We start from the raw sequence: 27,274 nt of genomic DNA, 5'->3' as shown, positions 1-27,274 counted from the left end.
ACATCTTATTCTGCTTTGGAGAATGAATACTTAGATAATATGTGTTTTCTTTTGAGACAGTCATTTGGAGGATTTTTTAAATTTGTTTTCTCACACATAGGGACCAGGTAATTTATATGTTGTTAAATATTAATACTTTATAAGTTAAAATTTGTTATTTTCTAATTTCTACCTGAAATTTGTCTGAATAATTTGTATAATAAGAACTCTCCTGCTAAGAGCAACTACATAGACAGAAATACAAAACAAAACTACATGCATTATCAGAGGGCAGCTAAGACAACTAAGGCTTTGTGTAGACAATCTTCCAGAGAAAGCAGAAAAAGAAATGTGTTGAATAGTTCTACTTTTAATTTTCTTTCCTCCCTTGTATTATATGCAGATCCTAAGCACTGGGTATGAAGGCCAAGTAAAAGGTCTTGGTTCTGGGCAGGATCCACAGTCACATTTCAAGATTACCAGCTCATCCAGGACTTGAGAGACCAAGACCCAGGAGAAAAGGAAACCTCAGAGAGGTGAGCCTGAAATTCATGTACCAATTTCCCCTGAGGACTTTGTCAATTCCTGAACTTGCAAGAAGAGTAAAAAAACAAAAGTAGCAGCTAAGATGGTAAAAAAGCTTCTAAAATTGCCAGGAACACCACACACACACACACACACACACACACACACACACACACACACACACACACACAAAATCCACCAAGGAGAAGGACTTCAGGAAACCATTCCAAACTTTGAGTTGAAAATACAGAGGGACTACACAGTTGGATCGAAGGTGAATTAGAAAGGATTAGCCTTCACAAAGCTTGACTTCTAGCCCTGAAATACAAAGATTCGTGACAGAATCAAGGATGCTTGGGAATTCTCTGATTGCTAGCCATAAAAATAATCAAATCCTTACTGGAGGAAAATGAATACCAATAATTTACATATTCTTCATAAACAAGATATAGCATTCATTTAACAATTACCAGGTAGACAAGAACCATAAAACCAAAAAGAACAAGAAAAACAATCAATACGTATTCACACATGATTCCGATAATAAAGGAATCAGACAAGCTAAAAGACTGCAAATATGACTAATATAACACAAACTATCCCTGAGAAGACCTTCTTCACTATTTTAATGATCTCAGCATAATCTTGATTAACAAAACATAATGAAAGCTTATTTTATATGTTCTTCAGAAAGAACAAAGTGTAAATCAATCTCATTTCTGAATTAAACAAAAATATTCTAAACAAAATATTAGCAACACTAATTGTGGGTATAAATTGGTAAAAAGTTTTTGGACTGCTGTTTGATATTATGAATTATAGCTGAATGTATGGATAATTTATTACTCAACTGAATAATAAGTAATGTCATTAAAAGTAAAGGCAAAAACCACAATTATGTTTGCACTAACCTAATACTTACATATTGAACAGAAAGACATTCCCATTTTGCATCAAGAGATCTGTTCAAGAGTGTTTACAGTAGTGTTATTCCTAATAATCAAATGTTGAAAATAAACCAGAAAATAACCTAGTGGTATATTATTATTTCTAACTTTTTCCTACCTTCCTACAAAATGAAATTACATAACAACTTCCTTTATGATCTATCATTCTAGTGCCTCCCAGAAGGGTAAGTCATGTATCTATGACCTCTCTGTTGACTTTCAACTAGCCTAAATGACTAACTTTACCAATGTAATAAAGGCATATTGACAGTATACTAGGTTGAAGCTGGGGTTACAAATTGAGTAACTTCCAGTCCACCTGAAGTTTTATCCTTCATGATAAAAAGAACAATCCACAGGAATCAGCTGCTCCTTCAGCTTTAGTCCCTGAATGACACAGGAAACAAACCTAAATGAAGTTCTTTGTTCTGTTTAATCCACGTGAGTTCATTATAGTATTTCCCATATTTCAGCCAACCTAGAGACACATACATATGGCATAAAAGTTTGTACTGAAAGTCACTGAGAGTTTTATGGTTTTAATGCAGCATTATGCAAAGGAAGGAAAACCAACTTAATTAATGAAATCTCAATTATTCATCAAAAGCAGGATATATAAGTAAAATGTGGTATATTCTTGTAATGGAATAATACACAGTACACTGTAGATGGATTTTATAGCTGTAAGACAGAGCATCTGCACCACAGAGTATAACACATGCACTTTACAAAAGATTCCAAGAAATCAAGAAGCTTTTTAAAAAAAAAAAAAAAAAAAAAAAGGAAAACACCACAAATTTCATCACCCACTAAGAATCATTGTTAAAAATACCCCAGACTGACCGGGCACGGTGCCTCACGCCTATAATCCCAGCACTTTGGGAGGCTGAGACAGGTGGATCACAAGGTCAGGAGATCGAGACCATCCTGTCTAACACAGTGAAACCCCGTCTTTACTAAAAATACAAAAAATTAGCCGGGCATGGTGGTGGGTGCCTGTAGTCCCAGCTACTCAGGAGGCTGAGGCAGGAGAATGGCGTGAACCCGGGAGGCGGAGCTTGCAGTGAGCCGAGATCGCACCACTGCACTCCAGCCTTGGCGACAGAGCAAGACTCCATCTCAAAACAAACAACAAACAAACAAACAAAAATTAAATGTCTCTATGTACATGTAAATGTAGGTGTTAGATAAATAGATAATATAGAGTTCATAGACAGATAGTATTTTATAAAATGTAATCAATCTTTATCTCAGAATATATTACATTAAATTGCACCTAAATTTATCAGAAGAAAAAGATACGCCAAGCAAAAGATATCTGTGAACTTCTAATAAGTATTTCTTCATAACGAGAAATTATAATCTTAAAAATCCACTTAAATTTAATTAAAATTATGAAAAATATTACATTGTTGGAGTAGTTGTGGATTTTAAACATAATTCATCACTATCTAGTGACTCTCTGCTCCAAAAATTAAGTACTATATCAGTCCTCTCATCTTCCATTAACTAATGCTAACAATAATTATATCTTTAAGATTCTGATGTAAACTTTTATAATATTTATATTTTTTTTAACACAAACCCTACAGCTAATTCATCCTGTTTTAATAGATTTAATACTTACACGACTCCTTTGTTACCTTCTCCATTTCATTTGTGGGTTCATATTTATATTGTTTTGTGAAAAGTTTATCTAATACCCATCGTTTTGTCTTGTTTATTCTTTCTCTAGAAAGCCTCAGGCAATCATGGATGCTCTACTCCCACAGAGTTCTTTCAGGTTTGTGTGCAATACCTTAGAGAATGCTTAATGGTGGGTAGATAGAGAAGATGTTCACAGAAGCCAAGTTAGCAAGAGAAGCTGGGACATGGAACTCTTAAACTGCCAAAAATTGGATCCTCATCTATGACTGTTAATTTATCCATGCTACATACAATTTAGCATATGACTTCTGCTTTATGTTTAATGTCCATATCATAGATGACACCCATATGTTTGCGTTAGTAAATTCATTTGGAAATTGTTTTTGTGATAATTGATTTGAAACAAGTTATCTTTGAATATCGTGTTTCCTTCTCATCAACAGTGTTAATCCTTATTTCTTGGATTTGCTTCTCGTGTCTTTGAGGATACTTTTCAACTGAAATCATGCCCTTTGCTACACCAGGCCATGAATTACTCATATGCAGTACAGCCTACATCTTCCCTTTATCTCCCATCTTTTATATAATCAGCTTTATAATTTTGTTCTTCTTATAGTTCTTTTGATGATTTCTTTAAAATTGTCCCCTATGCCTTTAATGCGTTTTATGTCATGTTTATTCTATTTTTGTTTGTTTTAATATAGTTTCTATTTCTGTATCTTGTTTTTCCCTACATTGGATTCTGAACTCTGCTGGAGACATGGTTTGTAATCTTGTAAGCCAATGGAGAATTCTCTGTCTGAATTCAGTTAGTTTTCTTGGACCACTTACCTAACATTTTTTATTCACTATTTTATACTATATCTAAGTTAGACTGATACTGATCTTTTTTGTTTGTTTGTTTTACTATTATTTATCCATGAAATATAGTCTAGGGGGAGTTGACAATGGAAAAGCTTAATCAATAACTCTACTAGAATTTGAGCGTCTGAAATATTCTTCCAAGTCTGTTGTTTAATTTGCCTTGGGGTTGTAACTATCCCTTATTTCAGTGAAAAATGCACTTTAACATATTTGCACATAGCATTGCCACATTTTCTCTTTGTGCTTTGATTGGCCAATTTTGCAGAAGAGCAAACAATTTCTTTAATATTTTTAACCTGAAATCTCCTTTATCACAAATTTAATTTTATGTAGGATTTGATTTAAAATAGTTATTTCCATTATTGCATTTGATTTTTTCTAGGCTTAAACATTTTTTCTCTATATACTATGTGATGATTAATACTGAGTGTCAACTTGATTGGATTGAAGGATGCAAAGTATTGATCTTGGGTGTGTCTGTGAGGGTGTTGTCAAAGGACAATAACTTTTGAGTCAGTGGGCTGGGAAAGGCAGACCCACCCTTAATCTGGGTGGGCACAGTCTAATCAGCTGCCAGCACTGCCAAAATAAAAAGCAGAGAAAAGAACATGAAAAGACTAGACTGGCTTAGCCTCTCAGCCTACATCTTTCTCCCATGCTGAATGCTTCCTGCCCTTGAACATTGTACTCCAAGTTCTACAGCTTTGGGACTCGGACTGGCTTCCTTGCTCATCAGCTTGCAGACAGCCTATTGTGGGACCTCACGTTGTGATCATGTGAGTGAATATCCTTAATAAATTTCCGTTTATATATGTATCTATCCTATTAGTTCTGTCCCTCTAGAGAACCCTAATACATGTTATTTTATATATATAATATACATATATAATATATCTTCTTGAATATTATAATTTTTATACTTTTACTATAAGGCAATTAATTTGAAATTTTTAATGTCCTTTGTCACAGGCCTTTAATATATTTTTATATGTGCCAAATTGATGATGAATATCTCAACATTACTTTTGAGTAATATTTTACTGATTTATATGTACTTGTACAGTTTACTCCTCTTTCAGCAATGTGAAACCACAGATTTTTGAATGAGAAATTGACCTTGTCTAATTTAGGACATTATTTTATTTGCAAAAAAAAACAGAGTTGAAATGTTCTGATTCTGAGTATATTTTGAATGTTTACTCAACAGAATTTCCCGGTAGATTGGCTATGGGGTAGCAAAATCAAAGGAATGATGGATTACCTCATATTTAGCCTAAGCAAAATACACATGTAACGGAATATTCTACATCCTTGGAAATTATTTATAATAGGAATTTTCAATGACATTGTGGCATAAACTTAATATAATTTAAAAAGAAATACGGGATATAAAATTTAAATAGAATATGGATTTCATCATGTAATTGTGTAATACAATGAAATCTAAAAGTATTTTAAATATGTAGCATGAGTTATCACTATAGTATTGTGAATAAAGATTGTTTTATTTATTTTCATTTATCAATTGTTATTTTTAAAAGTAAGCAATAGGTATGGAAATTGCATATCTGAATATGTTTATATGTATCTATATATACTACAAACTATAAACAATAATACTGTGTTATTGTGTTCCCACAAAGTATACACACATGAATTTATAAATTACATGCAAAAATATATTAAGGGTCTTATCCAGTATATTACACAAGTGTTACTATATAGGCACACTTTTATTATAAAAAGTATGTTCATGTCATCACTATGTTTCAGTATCTATTCAGTTATATTTTAATACTATCAAAGAACAAGAAAACAAAATCCTGCATTTTTTCAAAGAAAAACTTCTGAATAGCGAGGACAGTAAATGTAATTCTGAGAAAGAAACAAAACATAACATAACTTTCTTTTCATTAAACGTAAAGAAAATGACAAATGCAGCTTAATCTACCTTGTGGCTGTAAGCCCTGCATTTATTTATGCTGAACCTGACAGAATCAGAACTTTCTTTTATACTTTGAAATGAAGTGCTGAGGTATGAAAAATACATTCAGATACAATGTATATGATAACAAAGTCAACATAAAATTTCTAAATTAATCTTGTATCTATTCATTTCTACCAGTGACTTGACTTAAATAAATCAATTTCAAATATAACCATTCTTCACATTACAGTACTGTTTAAAGTATAAAATTATTTTGTAATAGCAGTTATTTGCTTACAAAATCAGAAGTCCAGACCTAAGGAAATGCTGAGAGTGAAAAAAAGAATTTGCTGGGCTATCCAACCACAAGAAAGGGGCATTTCGGCCAGCAAGGTGTTCAGTACCAGTAGCAGCAATGATAACACAAACTAACCTTTATCAAGTGCTTGCTGGATGCCACTCACTGCCCTGATTTTCCACATGCAAGGTCTATTTAATACTGAAAACTAACTTAAGGGGTTGGTACTATCAGTACCAAGTTTTTAAATAATAATTTGTATCATTATTTCTTCATTTTATTTACAATTTTGAAATTTTTTGTAATGGTTACAATAGAACAGTATAGGATAAAATAGTATAGGAATATTAGCAAACAAACAGTCACTGGGCTTGTGACCATTATTTATGAATTCTATTATAAAAAAAGTTTGAAGGTCACTGCCATAAAGTCATAAAAGTTATTAAGATTCTTGAGCAAGACAATAACTTTTATTTTAGAATTTTTTTATTTCAGAGTTGTTTCTTATGCTACCAATAGACATTTCATTTTTAGAAAGAGGCCTCTGACACCCCCAAATATGTTCTGGATTAATAGTAAAATTTAGTTCAATCATTTTAACGTAGAAACTTGTATTAATAATAAAAACATTTGCCTTTTGAAAATTATTTTTTCAGCAATTTGAAAGATTGCTAAAGTCAATTTGCTCGATATTTATTTCAACGGTTTTCATAGATGAAACAGCTCACAAAAATGTGCTTCCAAATGGCAAACTTGACCATAGACTTGAATGTAAATTATGTTAAAACAAGATAAAACAAGACAGAACACAAATTAATCTAGCATGTCTAATCTGTGATAAATCCCAACACAATGAAAGCAAATGGATATAGGAGGCAAACCTCTTCTCTTAGGATAATTTACACACTATACTGTGATATATGGGCCAAATGAAGGGTACCGTGTCTACCTGCACAACAGACACACCAAAGAAGCACCCTCCCCATGTAACCTATAGTTTGCAGTTCATTCACATCCATTCATTCTCACATCTGCCCTTTGCCCTATTTGTTTCCTGTACTAACATATTCTTTCCTTACCTACCTAGTGAATCTACTCCATTTTCAGTATCAACTCAAATTTCACCTCTGAATGGTAATTCTGTGTGCTCAACCTGTACCATAATCCCTTCCCCTTCCTCCCTTCCTCCCTTCCTCCCTTTCTTTTCTTTTCTTTTCTTTTCTTTTCTTTTCTTTTCTTTTCTTTTCTTTTCTTTTCTTTTCTTTTCTTTTCTTTTCTTTTTGTTTGTTTTAGATAGATCTCACCCTGTTGCCTAGACTGGAGGACAGAGGAGTGATCATAGGTCTCTGCAGCCTCGAACTCCTAGGCTCAACTGATCCTCCTACCTGAGCCTCCTGAGTAGTGGGGACTACAGGCACGCACCACAATGCCCAGGTAATTTTTTTTTTTTTTTTTTTTCACAGAGACAGGGTATCACTATGTTGCCCAAGGGGTCTCAAACTTCTGGCTTCAAGCACTCCTCCCACCTAAGCCTTGCAAAGTACTGGGATTAAGGCACGAGCCACCACACCCAGCTAGTTCAGTGATTTCTAATGTCTTCCTTTCTAGGCTGAGTTCTTTGTATTCCCACATAAACACAAACTCCTTGATAGGTGCTTGCTGTCATATTCATGAGACACAAATGATCAAAAACTAAATTATGAAAATAATGTTTCAGTGTAGAAAACTAGACTAAGAACTAGAGCTATTCAGACTCCCAAGTTATTTTTTCCTAAAGGTATTCTATATTAAAGATATTTTCTTTTGCTGCTGTGATTAAAGTAGACAGCTTACTTGGCAACACTGAGCCAATTCAACATTTGATCATATCTAGATTTACTCAAGAGTAATGTCCTGTCGTTTCTTATCACCACCATTAGCAGTGCACAACTTCTTATTATCACCTATTGTTATGATAAACGAAACACAAAAGCATTCACCCAAAGCAGCTGTCTTTAGAGGGTAATAGCTTCTTTATCTAGCTGCAGCAACACTCCTGACTTTGACTAAAGACTGAAATTTTATTCTAACCACTATCAGACAAGGCAACTGCAAAGGTATTCCTTAATTGTTTTTTTTTCCCCTGCAACTTCCAAATTCTGGAGAAAAACTTATTTTGTAGAAGAAATACCAACATTACAAATGCTTAATATTTCAGATGACTAAATCTTAACGCCTTCCTAAAACATTTAAGCTGTCTAAATATTTTACTTCTCTTGTTCCTATTTGAATATTACTGATTATATGAAGCCTTATTAAGCTTAATTTAAAAATAAACATTTTTTGGTAGGAAGGTATTAAAATGAAATTAAGTCTTTTATTTGACGTACATGTAACTGGATAGATGTTCACATGTTCTTTTGATATCTTATTATCTTAATTTATAACCTAACTTGTTTGCAAATAATTTTTGAAGTGGTAATATACCCAATTTTTAAAAACCTCATAGCTTTAGACACACAAAAATCATTTTTAAGACGACAAAACAATTTATATTTTTAAAAATATTCAAAGAAAGAAATCTTTAGCTTTTTCTCACATATCAAAATATAGTGCTATAATTACAAAGCACAACATTAAGTTGTAAACTATTTGAGTAAATACATTTTTGCTCTTCTAATAGTGTATCTCATAATTTTCATTTGAATTAATAGGAATTTTGAAAAGCAGAAATAAATCTGCCATAAGCTATATCCATTCAATCTGCTACTGCTCAAATAATTCAAAACGCCTTTTCTTGAGGTGATTTGGTACCTGTCTTTGTCTTTTCCTATTTTATTTAATATTTTGTACATTTAAAATTGTACATATATCATAAATCCAGTATGTGAAGAAAAATAAAGTGAATGTTGAGAAACTCAGTAATAATTGTTTTGAAAATATTTTGTTGTATATATGTAAGTACAAAACAAATACATGTAGTATTTAGAATTGTTCTTACTGTTGGAGTGTCTGGTTTTAAGAAGATGTAACTCTGATAACTTCCACTTTAATCAGTATCAATGGGTTACTTTTATTGAAAAGAAGGAATGTATTATATTCTAAAACTTTAAAAAGTGTAACTAAGGTACTTCTATACTATAACAATCTATAATGAAGTCGCATATACAATTATTTTATTTTTCAAAAATCAGAAAAAACAACATAAAATAAACAATATCATATATTAGAAATAAAGCACTGCAGTTATTCTAAATTTTAGTTATTTAAGCTACACAATTTGTTAGCAGCTTGATTTTCATAATAAGTACGACAAAAGGTATGCATGTTAAATAAGACATTATCTGGAATTAAAGACTACTTGCTGATAGTATGTCACACCCACTTCATTCACTAGAATGTACAAATTCAACTTATTCCTGGTTTGTACCACACCCTGGGAACCATGTAACTATAGTCCAAGACACACATTAAGAAAATGCTATTTTACATTTCCCTGAAATAAAAATATACAACTGTCTGCCTAAGAAACCTATTCTACCTTAGACATTTACGTGCAACAGATGTTTTTTGTAGCTTTGAAATTATATTGTCTTTACCTGAATTATGAAACCTATTTGAAAGCATCCAAATGCCTTCAAGGAAAGCAAAACATTGAATGGCACATCCTGGGCATCAGTTTATCTACATGAAAAATGAAAAGTGTGGTGATTTTCACATTTTTAATCTTAACAGTATCAGAGGTTGGTGATGGAGAAACATTTTTGAAAGGAATAGCTATCCCTCCTGTTCACAGTATGGAACATGAAGTCAACCATACCTTCCTTTTGTTGGTTTCATCACTTTATAGCCTTGCCTAAACATAAAACTATCAAAAACCCAGAAGATATGTCAGAAAGGATCCAAGAGTTGCTGTTTCCTACACATTTCCTGTGAACAATTAGAGAGTTGTGTTCTCATTTTTACAATAACGTGACTTTTAAGTCTTTTTAATTCTATACCCACATGAAGCATTAAAAGCAGCTTTATCTCTGAAAAGAGAGAGAAAGAAAATAATATATCTTTGCTTTGAATCATGTTTTGTCAGCTCCAGGGATGCCCTGGAAAGGCAAAATTAAAATTAAGCAAATTACTCTTTTAAGAATTATAAACGCCCATTGGAAGAACCAAGCCAGGGATTTCTGCAGCACCTGTCTCTATGAATCCAAACTCCATTTTACTCCTTTGTTTTTCAAAAGTGCATGGAAAAAAATCCTTGCAAAATATGATTTTTGTACGACTTGGTAAATATCTTGTTTGAAGCAAAAAGGAAAACAAGTCAAGATCCTAAAGCACAGAGAAGAAATATCTCTTAAATTGTAACAGAAAACAAGATGATGGTCATACTTTAAAAGATGCATTGATCCCTCCGTGTTTCTAAGACAGATGTAGAATTATCTGCAGATAGCTGCAAGGCCAACTAGAATGTGGTTACATCTAATGTTTAAGTGAGAACATTGAGTTTTGTTATAAGATAGCAGGGAAATTTCAAGAAATAATAAATAAAGGAAATAAGAAGCAAAGCACCAAGAAGGCATGTATATAAAACACTACCAAAAACGTTCGAATAAAATAAAAATCATAAAAATGATTTAAAGAACAATCTTTTATAATAAAATAATTCATAAATAAAACACATTGGAAGTATTAAAACTAAGTTTAAGATGTTATATTCTCTCCAGGTATGTTGTATTGCAAAATCTACCATTGTTCTATTATAATTGATACAAAATCCATTGGTTTTTGCACACACTATAAACAACTATAGTGTGTTTGCAAAAAAACTTCCAAGTGATGTAAACTTGGATGTAAGCACAGCTCTATCACTTAATAGGCTCAGTCACAATTTCTATATCTACGAAAGTGAAATGGTTGGCCTCATATGTATTATTACTGTGTGATATGGTTTGGCTCTGTGTCCCCACTCAAATCTCACATTGTAGCTCCCATAATTCCCACATATTGTGGAAGGGACCTGGTGGGAGATGACTGAATCATAGGGCAGGTCTACCCCTTGATGTTCTCATGATAGTGAATGGATCTCATGAGAACTGATGGTTTTAAAAATGGGAGTTAACCTGCACAAGCTCTCTCTTTAGATGTGACTTGCTCCTCTTTGCCCTCCATAATGACTGTGAGGCCTCCCAAGTCATGTGGAATTGTAAGTCCAATAAACCTCTTCCTTTTGTAAATTGGTCAGTCTCAGGTATGTCTTTATTAGCAGCATAAAAACTGACTATTACACTGTGAGACTAAAAGTAAAATAAATATAAAACATTTGGTGTAGTGATTATCACATCAGAAGTATAAGTATTTACTACAGTCATGACTATTTTTCTATTTCTATTTTACTATGTTGAGTGATTTTAATAATTGTTACACTAGCGAGTAACGTACTCAGTAGTATGTTGAAGCAGGTTTAGAACTGGTTTTGTGTAGAGGTTGGAAGAGTCTGGAGAGCTAAGAAGACAGGAAGATGAGGAGAAACATATTTAGCCCACAGCAATCACCAAAAGTTTTGGTGTCAGCCACATAACTTTTGAGGAATATCTCTTAGATACAGATCAATTTTATCTATAGTTCATTGATAAAAACAATATTCATTGAAGTCTTATTACAGGCCAGTCACTGTTTTGTTTAGTGAGATAAAGTAGAGGCTAAGACTGACAAGACTGAAATAGAAACCCACATGGATGACTTGTACATACTATTTAAAGAAACAGTACATAGACACACACACACACATATAGAGATACGTGCATATATTCACATATTTACATATAAACATATGTGAAATGTTGGACACTGTTGAGTGATGTGAAGAAATAAAGAAAGGTGAAGAGAAGTTACCTTGACAGGACTTGACTAAAATGAGGAGATTTTTACTTTGTGAACAACTGATGAACAAATTTTCCAAGGGGAGCAGAAAGTGATATGTCCTGTGATGGAAACAAGCTTGACAAAAATAGTTGGCCTATATGACTCAAGTGCATGAGAGGAAAAAATGGGCAATAGGAAATGAAGCCATTTACATAACAAAGGCACAAATTATTTGGAACCTTTAAGCCTTGAGAAAGATTTGAAGTTGTCATTCAAGTGTGGAATCATGCTGATGGAAAACATCAATGGCAATCATTTCCCTTCACAACATTAATACAAAGTTATAGAATTAATTTTAGAGAATCTCCAAAGACCATTGTAAACTTTTAAAACTTTTAGTTGTCAGGGTATAAGAAAAGACTGTAGAAAAATCAGGGATATTTTTTACATGGAACCCATTTAGTCTCCTATCCATTGTCAACAAATAGACCTGAGGGTTCCAGCACAAGTACAATGTTCAGGTGTCCCAGGAGTTTTCTCACCTGGATCACAGTAGGCACTTTTCACAATCAGAATTGCCATTTGAAAGGTAGTAGGGATGAAGGAGAAATTAGAATTTTCCACTTAGTTTTGTGTTAGTTTAGAGTCAGCTGTGTTTGGGATGGGAAGAAATTAGGGCTCACACCACAGCCAAAAATTAGGGTGGCTTTTCATTTTTAGTGATTCTAATCAAAGGATGAGTTTCATTGTTGGAGATCACTTTTCTAAATAGAAAGTGCACATACTCCAAGTTATAGAGCAGAAGTACTGCAGTGATCCTATAACTCAAATAAATCAGGTTCTACAAAAATTAAGATGAAAAAATATTACTTGATGCAGCATTTTCAAACATATGTATGTAATATATACATATATAAGCAGTACTATATATACACTGATTTGTTAAATTGGAAATATATTAATGATTCATTTTTAACAGCAATTATAAAAGAGGGGTCATAGTAATACCAATGCTTATTTACATATTTTTGATCACTTATCATGTATTAATGACAACTAGGACCCCCACAAGTCTAAGATAAGATTGTGCAGTATTTTCTGAAGCAATACAAAAAGTAAAAATTATCAATTATCTATCCCAGTTTTTATGACTTTAAAAAGTTTTGCAAGACATAATGATAAAGAATATTTATAATGATAGCATGATATTATGGGGCCAGAAACTCTTGGAATCATAAGGGAGAGTCTTCTGCTTTGGGGAGCTCTCCATATACACTCTGGATATTAAACCAATTTATAGGGCACAGAGTCAAATGACAGCTTATAATTATGCAATTAGAATAAGTCACACATGCCTTGAACACTTAAGTTATGGGAACTAAACAATATTTGCTTTGGCTTAAAACTCTTGGTGATTGCTATGGGCTACATATGCTTCCCCTCATCTTCCTGTCTTCTGAGCACTCCAAACTCTTCCAACCTTTGCCCAATGCCCAGTTCCGAGGCTGCTTCTAAATCTTCAGGTATCTTCATAGCAGCACTCTAACCCCAGTACCAATTTTCTGTATTAGTCCATTTCGTGTTACTATAAAAATATATCTAGTCTGGGTAATTTATAAAGAAAAGAGAGTTATTTTGCTCACAATTCTTCAAACTGTACAAGCAGCATGGTGATATGGTTTGACTGTGTCCTCACCCAAATCTCATCTTGAATTATAACTCCTACAATTCCCATGTGTTGTGGGAGGAACCCAGTAGGAAGTGATTGAATTACGGGGGCAGGTCTTTCCTAAGCTGTTCTCATAATAGTGATTGAGTCTCATGAAGTCTGATGGTTTTAAAAACGGGAGTCTCCCTGCACAAGCTGTCTCTCTTGCCTGCCACCATCCACGTAAGATGTGACTTGCTCCTCCTTGCCTTCCACCATGGTTGTGTGGTCTCCCCAACCACGTAGGACTGTAAGTCCATTAAACCTCTTCTTCTTTCCAGTCTTGGACATGACTTTATCAGCAGCATGAAAATAGACTAATGCAGTAAATAAGTACCAGTAGAGTGGGTGCTGCTGAAAAGACACCTGAAAATGTGGACATGACTTTGGAACTGAGTAACAAGCAGAGTTTGGAAGGCTCAAAAGAAGACTGGAAAATTTGGAACTTCCTAAAGATTGGTTGAATGGCTTTGATAAAAATGCTGATAGTGATATGAACAATAAGGTGCAGGCTGGGGTGGTCTTAGATGGAGATGAGGAGCTCATTGGAAACTGAAGCAAAGGTGACTCTTGTTATGTTTTAGCAGAGACTGGTGGCATTTTGTCCCTGTCCTGGAGATTTGTGGAACTTTGAACTTGAGAGAGATGATTTAGGGTATCTAGCATAGGAATTTCTAAGCAGCAAAGCATTCAAGATGAGTCTTGGGTGCTGTTATGGGCATTCAGTTTTATAAGGGAAGCAGAGCATAAAAGTTTAGAAAATTTACAACCTGACAATGCAATAAATAAGAAAATATCACGTTCTGAGGAGAAATTTAAGCTAGCTGCAGAATTTTGCATAAGTAACGAGAAGCCAAATGTTAACCCCCAAGACAATGGGGACAATGTCTCCAGGTCATGTCAGAGGTCTTCATAGTAGCACCTCCCACCACAGGCCCAGAGGCCTAGGAGGAAAAAAATGGTTTTGTAAGCCATGCCCAGGGTCTCCTTGCTGTGTGCAGTCTAGGGACTTGGTGCCCTGCATCCCAGCCACTCCAGTCATGAATAAAAGGGGCCAAGGACAGCTCAGGTCATGGCTTCAGAGGGTGCCAGCCTTAAGCCTTGGCAGCTTCCAAGTGGTGTTGAGCCTGTGGTGCACAGAAGTCAAGAATTGAGGTTTGAAAACCTCCACCTAGATTTCACTGGATGTATGGAAATGCCTGGATGTCCAGGCAGAAGGTTGCTGCAGGGGTGGGGTTCTCATGGAGAACCTCTGCTATGGCAGTGTGGAAGGGAAATGTCAGGTTGGAGCTCCTACACAGAATCCTTACTTGGGCACTACCTAATGGAGCTGTGAGAAGAGGGCCACCATCCTCCAGACCCCAGAACGGTAGACCCACCAACAGCTTGCACCGTGTGCCTGGAAAGATGTAGACACTCAACACCAGCCCATGAAAGCAGCTGGGAGGGAGGCTGTACCCTGCAAAGTCACAGGGGCAGAGCTGTCCAAGACTATGGGAACCTACCTAGTGCATCAGCATGACCCAAATGTGAGACATGGAGTCAAAGGTGATCATTTTGAAGGTTTAAGATTTTACTGCCCTGCTGGATTTTGGACTTGCATGGGGCCTGTAGCCCGTTTGTTTTGGCCAATTTCTCCAATTTGGAATGACTGTATTTACCCAATGCCTGTATTCCATTGTATCTAGGGAGGAACTAACTTGCTTTTGATTTTACAGGCTCATAAACAGAAGGGACCTGTCTTGCCTCAGATGAGACTTTGGACTGTGGATTTTTTATTTAATGCTAAAATGAATTAAGACTTTGAGGGACTGTTGGGAAGGCAGGATTGGTTTTGAAATGTGAGGACATGAGGTTTGGAGGGTCCAGGAGCAGACAGGTATGGTTTGGCTGTGTCCCCACCCAAATCTCATCTTGAACTGTAAGTCCCTCAATTTCCATGTGTCATGGGAGGGACCCAGTGAAAGGTGACTGAATTATAGGGGTGGGTCTTTCCTGTGCTGTTCTCATGATAGTGAATGAGTCTCATGGGATCTGATAGTTTTAAAAATGCGAGTCTCTTTGCACTAGCTCTCTCTCTCGCCTGCCGCCATCCATTTAAGTTTTGACTTGCTACTCCTTGCCTTCCACCATGATTGTGTGGCCTCTCCAGCCATGTGGAACTGTAAGTCCATTAAATCTCTTTTTCTTCCCAGGCTTGGGTATGTCTTTATTAGCAGCATGAAATGGTGTCAGCACCTGCTTCTGGTGAGGGCTTCAGGAAGTTTTTACTCATGGTAAAAGGGATGGCCAGAATAGGGGTACATGTGTCACATGTCAAGAGATGGAGCAAGAGAGAGAGGGGCAATACTAGACCCCTTTTAATAACCACATCTCAGAGAACTCATTACTATGGGGAGATCACCAAGCCATTCATAAGGGATCTGCCCCTATGACCCAAATACCTCCTCTTAAGCCCTGTCTTTAACATTGGAGATCACATTTTAACATGTGATTTGGAGGGAACAAACATCTGAACTGTGTCATGTTTCCTAAAATTCATATGTCAAAAACCTAATCACCAATGTGAAGGCATTAGGAGGTGGGTCTTATGGGAGGTAATTAGGTCATGAGGCCTTCATGAATGGGATTAGTGCTCCTAAAAACTAGGCTTCAGAGAGCTGTCTCTGAACATGAAAATGCATTCCAGCACATGAAAACACAGTCGTTTCCTCAGGAGAAGGTGTCGTTTACATGAACCAGAAAGCATGCTGTCAACAGACACCAAATATGCCTGTGTCTTGGTCTTGAACTTCCCGGCAACCAGAACTCTGAGTAACACATTTCTGTTGTTTGTAAGATACTTGGTTTATGGTACTTTGCTATATCATCCTGAATAAATTAAGACACTATCCAATTACCTACTTGCTTACAATAGAAAGATTAATAATTATTGTGGTGTTGATGACATATTTGTGAATAAACAAATTCTAGATTTATTTCTTTTTCTTCCTTTTCTTGAGACAGTCTCACTCTGTCACCCAGGATGGAGTGCAGTGGTGCTCTTGGCTCACTGCAGCCATTGTCTCCTGGGTTCAAGCAATTATCCTGCCTCAGTCTCCTGAGTAGCTGGGATTACAGGTGCATGCCAGTACGCCTAGCTAATTTTGGTGTTTTTAGTAGAGACAAGGTCTCACCACGTTGGTCAGGCTGGTGTCAAACTCCTGACCTCAAATGATTTGCCTGCCTTGGCCTCCCAAAGTGTTGGGATTATGAGCCACCATGCCTGGCCCTGGTTATTTTTCTTCATGGTTACCATCAACATACACAGTTGAACATGTTGATAAAAAGCAATGCAATTTTGGAAACTGTACTCCATGATATATATAAATTGCCCGGTAAGTATGGAAATGTTTATTTTTTGAGACAGTCTTGCTCTGTTGCCTAGTCTGGAGTGCAATGGTGCGGATCTCCACTCACTGCAACCTCCGCCTCTTGGGTTCAAGTGATTCTCCTGCCTCAGCCTCCTGAAGAGCTGGGGTTACAGGCATGCGCCACTATGCCTGTCTAATTTTTTGTATTTTTAGTAGAGACAGGGTTTCACCATGTTGGCCAGGCTGGTCTCGAACTACTGACCTCATGATCCGCCTGCCTCGGCCTCCCAAAGTGCTGGCATTACAGATGTGAGCCACCACACCTGGCCTATTTTTTATATATATTTATATAAAAACATATATGTATTTGTAAATATTTATATATAATAGATTTTAATGTATTTGATCTTTGTTTAAAATTTATTACAACTATTTTATAAAAACATACAATGACAACAACTCTTTTTGCTAAAATAATCAAGTATTTTATTGAAAAATACCCTCAATTACATAAAGCACAAAAAGGAACTATTTACATACCAGTGACCACAGGAAGTGTCTGAATCAAGAGACCACCAGGGTAGAATAAAGATATTATTTATGATTAGCTACTAAAATATTCTCATTCTTAATTACTGTTGAGCTCTTTAATTTTTTCAAATTAACTGTAAACTATCATTTAATCATTTATTAACCTTTACCAGCAAGAATGGCAACCACATAATTGGCAGAATATATTTGTTTGAGAATGTTATATTAGATTGAGCCATATGAAATTTCTAATATCCTATTTGGTTTTAACCAAATTGATAACTTTATATGTTTCAATAAAAGGATTTGGTTCATTTTGCCCTAAAATATGTTTGTTTAAGGAAGGTGAGGTTTTTCATTTAAGATGGAAGCACTTGCACTATCTTTGTAAAAATTAAACTCTCTCGGTGTGTGTACACATACTTGGCTGGCTCTCTCTTACACCTATGGTAAAAAATAAATTTGCCACTATATATGTATGTAAATAAACACAAAGTAATTACATGGTTAATAAACACATATCAAAATGTTATGTGAGATATAGCATGAATTATAATATATAGAAAAATCAAGGAATTCTTAAATATTACCAAAATATTTCTTAAATATGTTGAATGCATTCTTAAAAACTTAGTGTGAAATAGTTTTATATGCAGCAGATATCTCCCAATTATATTTCTGCATATAATAAATATTAAAAGATTAATGAATTGGCCATGAATGTTACAGAATATTAGTGTATCATTGCATAAGCTATTAATGCAATGTAAGATCCGAGGATATAAAATATGAGCTTAATAGCTAAAAAGAGTTTTTCTGATTTGGCAAAGAGACATATATTTTTATTGAAATAAATACTACACCTTTACAAATCAAGTTTCTGTGGCATATGGAATATTAGATGAAACAATATAAAACATAAAACATATACTTATATTAAATAAATATAAAACACAATGCTATGACTCTATAGATGTATTAGTCCCTTTTCATGCTGCTGATGAAGACATACTCAAAACTGAGAAAAAGAAAGAGGTTTAATTGGACTTACAGTTCCACATGGCTGGAGAGGCCTCAGAATCATGGCAGGAGGTGAAAGGCACTTCCTACATGGCAGCGGCAAGAGACAAAATGAGGAAGAAGCAAAAGGGGAAACCCCTGATAAACCCGTCAGATCTCGTGAGACTTACTCACTATCAGAAGAATAGCACGGGAAATTACCTCCTTCTGGGTCCCTCCCACAACACGTGGGAATTCTGGGAGATAAAATTCAAGTTGAGATTTGGGTGGGGACACAGCGAAACCATATCAATAAATAACTAATTTAACAGGTAAATTTTTGGCAAACTAATCAAATTAGAAGATTAATTTTGTTTTTAACTTTCTGAAACCCAAGACATAAAGAGAAGACATATTTCATTATTATAATATTTAATATTTTAATTAATATTTAATTTAATTATTTTAATTGTATTACAAATAAAAATAGTTTACTGTGTCACATGCTTTTAGTTTTGTAGGATTTGTTTTGTTTTTCTGTAGAAAAAATTTTCCTTGACATTAAATCTTATTAAAAATAAAAGCGCAAGAGTCATTTTATAAAGTAACATAATAAACATTATACTAAATTTTATTTTTGCAGAACATGCACAAAGTAGACATGCTTTATAATGAGTTTCATCGATTCAAATGCATACTTTGTGAAATCATAGCCATGCCAACAGATTGCTATAGAGAGCTAGAGCATACTAAACCAAATATAGAGTTTGGGGACGTTTAAGTTGATAGAAACAAATGTTAAAAACATAAAGAAAATCTAAAAATATCCCTTATATCATCTCTTATGTCATATAGACAGCTTTTAAGTGGATTCCAAGATTTTAAGAATGCAGTCTTAATCTTACCTCATGTATTTGCATAAGCTAATTATGTTTAGCATGCCACACCAACAGCAGAGTGGGGAATATTACAATAAAAAATATGTTAATTTTTATAGTTCTGGCTCCTTATTCCCCCAACCCAAGCAATAAATTCCCATATTTTTGGGTTCCAGGCATGTCACTTTTGAAAAGATAGTGGTTATTGGTGTGTACATAGTTTGTTACTATTATTAAATCATTAATGGACTTTTATGAATCTTTTTAACAGTGACTTTCCAGGAAATAAAAATGGATTCAGTTTGACCTTGAGCAAATCTGGAATAACGTGCCATTCCATGAAAACTTTATTATATTATATATTATATAGTATACAATGATCTTACCCATTTCCCATCTTCTTGCATTTTTACAGAATAGATTTGATCTTATCACTATCTAAACCTCACCAGTGTAGAGAAGTGTGTGTGTGTGTTGAGAGAAGGTCTTTTTCATTTTATTTACTTACAGATTCTCAAACAAAAGGCAATTATAGTTCTCTTAAAATATATTATTTGGCCTACGTAATATGGGCGAGACTTTTCTACAATAGATTATATGTAACAGGATATTTTAAAGAAATGTCTGAGGTATAGATGTCCTTCATTGCAAACTGGCATATTTTTATATGCTTAAGAAATAAATATCAAAGATCAAGTTTACAGTCCTGAAAGCTAAAAATGTTGACATATCTTTACGTTCCAGGTAGGTCATCCTATCATTTCTGGGAAATAAACCACATACATTCTAAAAGTAATAAAAAGAGCTAAGCTACATATCTGTCCAAGGACTGATATGAATGCCTATTTGAAACTCCCATTTTTTTTTTACAAATCACTGAAGAAATTTAAATTTGTTATGGAAAAATAAATAATGATAATACTACCCATAGACTTAGCCATTGAAAATCAGAATGATTCTTATTACAATATCTGATTTTGAGTAGTGTTACTGCTTCTTGTGAAGTTGGCTGAAATATGTGCTTTCAAATATATTTGGCCTACTGGACATAAAAATTTTCTATTGCTTACATTTTAAAATAAGAATTTATAATATTTACCACACATCACAATTTCATTTTTAGAAAATGAATATGATTTTTAAAGCATGCTAACAACATAGATAAAGATTATTGTTATTTTCTCCAGCAGATTCACTGAAAAGTAACTATTTTATTGTCATTCAGCATAGGATAGTCATTTGAAGCACTTGTAATATTACTGTACTTTTTATGGGAAATGGTATGATACCGGAGTATTAGCCTTAGGAGTGACTATGTGATATTATTCTCTCTTGGCAGAACCTTATCACGCAGAGTATGAGAATGCCAAAAAGAACAGGACTACCAGGCTGCTTCACAGAAATCTTATGTCATGCTGTAATGCTGATGTGTGATCATTCTGTAATCTAGCTGGTTAGTGATCCTTAATCAATTTAGTCATTTTAGCAAGGTTTTTTTGGTGAATTAATTCTTTAGACATATTTCCTTTTTGTCTCTGTTTTGAAATAATATTTCAGAGTTTTAAAATCTGAGATTTTTTATATTGCAAATCATTTTTCTGTAACAAATTAAGATAGGAGATCCTCCAGTATCAGTCAATAAGTTGGACATGTAAAATGCTTGTTCCATTAGAACTTGAAATTTAAAATGAAATATTTAATGATAATCGAAAAAAAGAGTAAACCTGAGTGCAGTGACTCACACCTGTAATCTCAGCAATTTGGAAGGCTGAGGTAGGAGTATTGGGTGAGCTCAGGAGTTTGAGACCAGCCTGGGCAATATAGAGAGACTTTGGCTCTATAAAAATTTAAAAAAACAAACTAGTTAAGTGTTGTGGCTCATGCCTGTAGTCCTAGCTACTCCAGAAGCTGAGGTGAGAGAATCACTTGAGCGTGAGAAGTCAAGGCTGCAGTGAGCCATGATCACAACTTTGTACTCCAGCCCAGCCAACAGAGCAAGACCCTGTCTCAAAATAAATACACCAATAAAATGTTTAAAATAAAGAGCATATAAAATCATAAATCTTAATAATTAAACAAGAGCAACAATGGAAAATAACACTTATTTTGGTGGATTTTAAGGTAGTTAAAGCCATGGACATTCAAAAATATTATTTTATCCAAATATTTGGCATGCCTGATTTGACTGTTTTAAATACAGCATAGCTAAACACACCCTCTTTAATTAATTTTTAAATATTTATTTAACCCAGACACTCATAAATCCTTTTTACTGACTGAATAGACAAATGTTTCTAATTGCATAACAAATACACTTTTAGTGAGGACAAATGTGATATGCAGTGAACAAAAATATTCAAAAAGATAATAGATTAAAGGAAATGCATAATGCATACACAAACACACACACACACACACACACACACACACATATATATATATATAGAGAGAGAGAGAGAGAGACACTCTCTGTCACCCAGGCTAGAGTGCAATGGTGCAGTTCTGGCTCACTGCAATCTCTGCCTCCCAGGTTCAAACGATTCTTGTGTCTCAGCCTCCCGAGTAGCTGGAACTACAGGCACACACCACAACAGCTGGCTAATTTTTGCATTTTTTTGTAGATACGGTATTTTACCATATTGGCCAGGCTGGTCTCAAACTCCTGATTTCAGTTGCTCTGCCAGTCTGGGCCTCCCAAAGTGCTGGGATTCCATGCCTGGACTGAAATGCATACACATTTTTAAAACTTAGCTTGAATTATATGGAAATATTAATTGCAATAATGCACTGTATTTAGATAACTCAATATAAATTAAAGAATATAAATGAAAGTTAAATTTTAAGTTAAATTTCATAACAAAAATGATGTTAATTTTTTACAGATTATGAAACATTTTTAAAGTTTTGTTTGACAAGTATCTAAAATGTCCTGAACCCAAGGGCCAGCTAATTAAAATCCATTAAATTATGGCCATTTTATAGGATCACTGGGAGTCAGGAGAGCTCTTATTGCAAATACTTCAAAATAAAAAAAAATTCTTCATCACAAAGAAATAGGTTTATTTGCCCATAAAACTTGTTTAAAATAAATAAATACAAGTTTGAGGATAAAATGTATGTTTTACATATTTATCTGTAATATATACACATAAACATATATATTTGGCATTTTGTAGGTCTGTACACATAGTACGTTTTCTATTCGAGGGCTCTTTTTTGAAACGGAGTCTTGCTTGGTTGCCCAGAGCTGGAGTGCAATGGTACAATCTCGGCTCATGGCAACCTGTGCCTCCCGGGTTCAAGCAATCTCCTGCCTCAGCCTCCTGAGTAGCTGAGATTACAGGCACACACCACCACGCCTGGCTAATTTTTGTATTTTTAGTAGAGACGGGGTTTCACCATATTGGCCAGGCTGGTCTCAAACTCCTGACCTAAAGGGATCTGCCTGCCTTAGCTTTAATTAGACCCCTATTTTATACGTGAAGGTCTAAAAAGCTAAAGAAAAATATTTTAACCTATTTATGAAGCAAATTCTATCCATTGCATTCTAAAACAGAGTGACAACATTATAAAAATGATGAATTATTATAAATATGTCTACATACCCAAATTTTAAATATAAGTTAAATCAAATTTTAGAAATGTATACATTTCTACTGTGTAACAAATGAGTTATAGTACTGGGGAGCCCCAAAACCAAAACTTCTCTGAGTATACTATTTACATATACTGTACATTGTTCAAAAATCTTCTGTTACTTTGATATCCAAGTGCTTTCAAATACTGAAAAAAAGAACATTCTTTTTGGAAATGAAGTTTACAGATGCAGTGTCCTCCATAGAGGACTACTTTATCTCTGCTTAGTTCTTGCTTGTATCCTTCAAATCAGTATTAAATTTAGTGGTGATAAGATCTACATTTTAGTTTTCTATTTCTGCCATAAGAAATTGCCGCAAATTTGGAAGATTAAAAACACAAATTTTATTATTTTACGTTTCTGTAGGTGAGATCTCTGACATGGCTTTCCCTGGGCTAAGACCAAGCTGTTGTCAGGCTGTGTTCGTTTTTGACTTTCTGAAGGCTTTAGGGGAGAATCCATTTTTCTGCACATTGAGATTGTTGCTAGAATGTGGTTCATGGCAGTTGTAGAATTGAGTCCCCCACTTTCTTTCTGTCTGTTGAGGGTTGTTTTGAGCTTTTAGAGACCATCCATATTCCCTGATTCATGGCCCCTCCCTACATTGTCAAAACCAGCAACAATGAATGGAATTCAGGAGTCTCTCTCACACTTCGAACCTCTCCTTTTCTTCTGTCATCACATCTCTCTAACCAGTTCTTCTGCCCTCCTCTTTCATTTCTAAGAGCCCATGTGATTTTCTTGGTCCCATCCAGTTAATCTCAATAGTCTTCCTATTTTAAAGTCCATAATCTCATTCCATTGGGAAAAATGATTTATTCATGTAACATAATTTGTTTACAAAGGTCAGGGATTAGACCATGGACATCCATCGGGGACCCTATTCTGCCTATCACAATCTATAATCAGTTGAAGTCTGCATTGAGAATTCATTCCATAGTGTTAACTCAATAGAGAGATCCTACAAGAACATTCACCATGGCCTTCGAAGTGTTACGACCTCAGCAGGTTTACACTTGCTCTTCCCTCTACCTCAAAAGTGTTTCCATGTTTGCTTGAATAAGGTCCCCATCTCTGTATGGTGCAGGTCTTAATGTAAAAAGGATTTCCTATTCATATGTAAAATAACCACTTATGTAAACCACTCATATGTAAAATAACCATTTACTATTTATCAGATTACCCCAATTTATTGTCTTCATAACACTTATTACTTTCTAAAATTATCTGATAAAATGAAAATTAATCTAGAAAATAACATGAATACAGAAAATAAACAATAACTATACTTTATACAATTCTTGTTTGAATTGGAAAAACAAAAGGCTACTTGGTATTCTTACAGGAGATTAGAATAGAATAGGGTTTCATGGAAAAATCAATCCGTGTAAGAAAACAAAATCCAACATAAAATGTGTTATAGTGGCAATGCATTATAATAAAACCTTAATAAAATAGCAATCTAAATGAAGTTATATTAGAAAAGACAAGTAACTGACTAGAAGTCTGTTTTTAAAGACTGTTTTTAAAGGTATAGTTCAAATAGTAGGTCTATATATTCTACATATATTATCATATATGGAGAAACTTCTCATTGAAGCTCCTTTTTATTATCAATGGCTTGATATTATTATTTTAAATAAATGAATTTGACATATAAAATTCTAAGTTTATAGATTATTATTACTAACTAAAAAAAAATTGCTTTCAAATTTGCCTCTTACCTGCAAATGAGGCAGGTGTATTGGGAGTAAAATGTTCTATTTTCCTGTGGCTAGTGGTAAACATTTCTTGAATCTTTGGCTCTTAGAAGTTCTTTGCTTCTTGCAGTAAGTCACATTAAGACTGAATAATTTATGTTAAATTCATTGTTAAAAGCTGGGGGTGGTGGCTCACACCTGTGATCCAGCAGTTTGGGAGGCTGAGGTGGGTGGATCACTTGAGCCTAGGAGTTCAAGACCAGCCTCGGCAACATGGTAAAACCCCATCTTTGCAAAAAATAAAAAAAAAAAATAGCCAGGCTTTGTAGTGCATGCCTGTAGCCCCAGCTGCTAGGGAGACTGAGGCAGGAGGATTGCTTGAGTCCTGAAGGTGGAGTCAGTCTGCAATGCCCGAGATCATGCCACTGTACTCCAGCCTGGGTGACAGAGTGAAAACCTGCCTCCAAAAAAAAAAAAAAAAAAAAAAAATTCACTGTTAAAATCTTCTATGCATAGATATTAAGAAATACGTACTTCCACTAAGAATACTACCCAAATAATATATTACAAATTATATTAATTGAGAGTTATAAATAAGCTGGAAAATAAGCTAGAAAATATAGTAAATGTTATTTATTAAACATTCGTAAAATGCATTTTTCCAAGTCAGTGTCCCTTCATTTAAAATCAAAAACTATGGCTCAAGCCTGTAATCCCAGCACTTTGGGAGGCCGAGACGGGCGGATCACGAGGTCAGGAGATCGAGACCATCCTGGCTAACACGGTGAAACCCCGTCTCTACTAAGAAATACAAAAAACTAGCCGGGCGAGGTGGCGGGCGCCTGTAGTCCCAGCTACTCAGGAGGCTGAGGCAGGAGAATGGCGTGAACCCGGGAGGCGGAGCTTGCAGTCAGCTGAGATCCAGCCACTGCACTCCAGCCTGAGTGACAGAGCGAGACTCTGTCTCAAAAAAAAATAAAAAAATAAAAATAAAATCAAAAACTAAAATGTTTAATATTTTTACTTTTTACAGTGAATAAGAATGTTACTTATCATTTAAATTTTAATTCAAATCTTCCTTAAATGATTTTGAATGTGTAATGAACCAAACTGCATCTATTAACCTTTATAAAAGAGAACAGGAATGTACTAGTTTAATATTATTAACCGTTATTTACCACAGTCTACATTTAGAAAAAATAATGCTGTAATGTCATTGTGTAAATTTATACTTAATTACCAATAGTTAATTACCGGTTCATATTTAATTACCAAAGTAGTTGGCCATTTTTCATATTTTGGTTAAATTAAATTACATCATAATTCATTTTACTTTATTTCATTCTAATATGTATAATCTTAGGATTTTATATTTAACTTTAATTGATGATATGAAAAAGAATATTGGAAATCTATTTTTGATATTGACATTTCAATAAAATGTTATTTTAACATAAAATTTTTAGTATTTAAATGCTAGAGATTCATTTAAAAATAGAGTCAAGTACATTCACAAATATTGAAGAACAAAAAGGACAAATATGTGGATCAGATAGCTTCTGACAACAGATTGCCAAAAATATTCTCATCTGTCTATTAGATGTTCTCACCTAGAGTTTATTCAGCTGAAATACTGAATTTAAATGTGCTTCTAGTCAAAATTTCAAGATATAGTCACTGAACTTCCAGAAAATTCTCAATGGACATAATTCCATATCTTAAAATGTAGCCACAACTAAATCACTACCACCATCACAAACCATTTTTGATAGTCAGGTGTTCAATTTTGCCTCTGAACTTTGGAATGTGCACTGGAAAGCACAAAAGCTCCTGGCCAGGTTTCTCAATGCATTTTCCCTAGACAGCTGTCTTGTTGAACTGACTGATCCAGCGTGACCTGCTTATGTTACTGTCTTTCACACCCTGCCACTGCGTTCTAACTTGTATTATTGTTTCATTGGCTTTATTTACTCATTCTGAATCCTCTTTTTTAGTTAGCCTCCTAGCAACACAATCAGCTTCCCTGTCTTCATGCCCTTGGATCACATGGATCAAAGAAGAAACCCTACCTCATACTGTCTCACCTCCACAGAATCCTTCTTCCAACCTTCCTATCCTTTCTACTTCCCATTGATAGAGAGAAACTTGTAGACTCTTCTCATCAGTAAAAGATAAAAAAATTTATTTGTTCATATAATTCCAGACAGCAAAAGAGTCTCCACATTCCATTCTTTATTCCATTTCTCAAAGTGTAAATGCTTAATTTTTTAACTACACACACACAAAGAATTATTGCTATTTTTGTCTTCACTGAAATAGTTGTCAAGGTATAGTCCAAGAAGCTATGAAGGTCACCAGGTATCTTTCAGGGAGTCCATAAAGTAAAAATAATTTTAAAACTATTGCTAAGAAATTATTATCTTTTCCACTGTCATTCGTTTAT

General features: G+C 34.4%; 1 long non-coding RNA gene across 1 annotated transcript in view; it reads left to right on the top strand.

Annotated features, from left to right (window-relative positions):
• Positions 1-379: 379 nt before the first annotated feature.
• The window catches only part of LOC115894523, a 29,130-nt gene continuing 2,235 nt past the window's right edge, over positions 380-27,274 (top strand). The window contains exon 1 of the long non-coding RNA XR_004054621.1: positions 380-515. This is a non-coding gene — a long non-coding RNA (uncharacterized LOC115894523). The remainder of the gene's footprint in view (positions 516-27,274) is intronic.

The sequence above is a fragment of the Rhinopithecus roxellana genome, chromosome 18 (genome assembly GCF_007565055.1).
Source record: "Rhinopithecus roxellana isolate Shanxi Qingling chromosome 18, ASM756505v1, whole genome shotgun sequence".
Classification (NCBI taxonomy): Eukaryota; Metazoa; Chordata; class Mammalia; order Primates; family Cercopithecidae; genus Rhinopithecus; species Rhinopithecus roxellana.
This window is presented reverse-complemented; position numbering and strand designations above follow the sequence as displayed.